Genomic DNA, 3,041 nt, shown 5'->3' on the forward strand with positions numbered 1-3,041 from the left:
CAAATGATTTACAAGAAATTAGTGGGGAGCCGAGATACAATCTGGGCCCCCACCCCTCTAGTTATAGCGAACCCAATCCTGTTGAAGATGTGAGCAGCCGCACGAGCACCAATATCCTGAGTCCTAGCGAACGCCTGAACCCGCTTCAGCAACGCAACAACATCCTTCTCTAATTCCCCCAATGAAGAAAAGGAGAAGGGAAGAAAACCATAGCCAATAGCCCTGCAACGCGCCCCATACTTGTCTCGCTTCCGCTGAGCCGCAGCCGACACAACACGACCAGGAACGAAGTCAGACAACCCAAATTGTGTCAATGGAGAAGACCCCGTCAAGTCAACACATACATCTAGGCCTCTATCCCAAGAATAAAGCAACACATCTGCTGGTCGAAGAGCCCCGTCGTTCCCTCCAGTCAACCCAACGTTGACCTCCTTCCTTGCAGAAATCCCAGAGCGGAAACAAATATCAACAAGGGTATCACGAACAACGTTGTGCCGATGTTTAATACCCACCATCCCAGCACAAGACACTGCATGATCCCCAAATATATTCCCATTGAAAACCCTTGAGCAAGCAGAACAAGGTGTCGAGACGGAGAACAAGGGAACACCCAACCGGTAGCAAAGAACATAACGGCAAATCTTACCATTCATAGTCTGACCCAAACCTGATATCGAGACTGCTCGTAACCAGGCAGAAGTGTGATCCCCCTGCTGGGACTTCCATAAGGCAACCTGACGCTGAGATAAGGAGAAAGTGGATTCTACAGATGCAATGACCTTCGTGAAATATATATCTGCCAATTTCTTCATGAGTTTGGGGGCAGAGATCTCACTAGAGTTACACAAAAGGTCAGTCTCCACAGTCCTATTAAAAAGACTAAGAGCGCCATCGAAGGCCGGACCTGGACCAACAATACCAGAATTGCAAAGAAGCGAAGCCTGAAGACCAGAAGACTGCATACGCGACGCAAGGAAAGCATAGTGTTGAACATCACACGCTGAATAGACACCCAATCCACCATAAGAAAAAGGTAAGGTGGCAAGTCGCCATTGCCAATCACCAAAATCTGACCCCGAAGCAGTTACAATGCGCTCCAAAGAACCCCGAAGGGCCACATCAAAAGAAATATGGGCCGCTTCGAAAAGACGAGGAGGACAAGTGCGCATAGAGAAGTAGAGTTTTGAAACCCCAGTACACGCACGAAGCAGTAACAACTCACATTGGGGATCCTCAAGCTTAGCAACATCATCCATGAGCATAATGGTCTTCGACACTCTCTGCGAAACAAGCTCACCAAAGAAAGAGGCATCCACACTGACGGGACCACCAAGCAACTTAACACCATGAACAGGACGAGCAATATCTAGAGGAAAGACACCGGCCAGACGGCTACGTGGGTCCTCTGTGGGCCAGAAAACTTCCGTTTTCTCAACGTTAACATGGAGACCGAGACGAGGTCCCTCCACCAAAATCAACTCTATAACCTTCCCTACCACCAAAGTGTCACCAATAATAGTGCCATCATCCAAATACCAAGCTTGTAAACATAAGTCGAAAGAATCCCTGATTCGACAAACCAACGGATGGAGCACCAAAGCAAAAAGCAAAGGGCCAAGAGGATTATTATTATTATTATTATTATTATTGTTGTTGTTGTTGTTGTTGTTGTTGTTGTTGTTGTTCTTGTTGTTATTATTGTTGTTGTTATTGTTGTTGTTGTTATTATTATTATTATTATTGTTGTTGTTGTTGTTGTTGTTGTTGTTGTTGTTGTTGTTGTTGTTATTATTATTATTATTATTGTTGTTGTTGTTTTAAAAATATTGTTATTAATATTGTAATTAAAATACTAATATTGGAGTGTTTTGTGTGTTTTCTTTTATTTTTATAGGATTCGGAGTTTGAAGACGGTGGTTACGGTGTGAATTATAGTGCGAATTTTGTCACAGACACGGTTTTTCCAACGTTTGATGATGCAGTTAAATGGGCGGATGCTGTTGCCATAAATCTGGGATTTATTTTGGTTAAATCGTCTTACAACAAAACCAGAGATGGTCGACCGTATCAACATATGAGATGTGATCGGGGACGAAAGAGCAAGCCGAGAAATCTTGAGAACGCAATTCGGAAGGACACAAAATCCAAAGCCAATGGTTGTCCTTTCTACATCAAGATATATTATGAGTTCATCACCGATAGTTGGAAGATCCGGGCAAAAAATGATGCAACTGGGACCCATAACCATCCAATGATTGTGTATCAGGAGGGTCATCCTAAAATTAGTGGCTTGAGCCCGGATGCGAAGAAGGTTGTGCGTGACATGACAAAGTCGAAGGTTGCACCGCGTAACATCATGGCGACTATTGCAGAGCAGTTTCCTGATGATCATCCAAACATCAGACATATTTACAATTGTCGGAATGACTTCAGAACGAAGATGCCTGATGGGAGAGGAGTTGTTCAGCAATTTCTTCATTTGGCGAGACAGAGTCAGTATATTTACTGGGTCATGTCTGATGATCTCGGCGTTCTACAACATGCGTTTATGGTTCACCCAATCACGGTAAACATACTACGCACGTACCCACATGTGATCGGTATGGATTCGACTTATAAGGGATGTCGTTCTTTGAGATAGTTGGTGTGACACCGACAAATTCATCCGTTCTAGAAGACCTTGATTATCGGTGATGGTGTTGATGTACCGGTGTTCGTTAACGACTCGACCGAGGAAGTTGCACATTTTCGTTCCCTGGTTGATAAGGTCATTGGTAATGATCCTGCTGTACTTCGAAATGTATCTCGCATCATTGAGGAGGAGCTGCATCCGAATCATTCAAACCTTGAAGATCCACATGTAAACCACAACGTTCGAGGTCGACGAAGGAACAATGATACAAGACGAGATCCTTGTTATTTCGAACATGTCAACCGTCGAAACACTCAACGTGGTGCACAGCAAACAGGTACGAATGGCTATTGTGATTTAAACGTATTTCATCTTGTAGCGTATTAATAACTGAACATTAATTTTGTGT

The sequence above is a fragment of the Chenopodium quinoa genome, unplaced genomic scaffold, assembly GCF_001683475.1.
Source record: "Chenopodium quinoa cultivar QQ74 unplaced genomic scaffold, ASM168347v1, whole genome shotgun sequence".
Taxonomy (NCBI): Eukaryota; Viridiplantae; Streptophyta; class Magnoliopsida; order Caryophyllales; family Amaranthaceae; genus Chenopodium; species Chenopodium quinoa.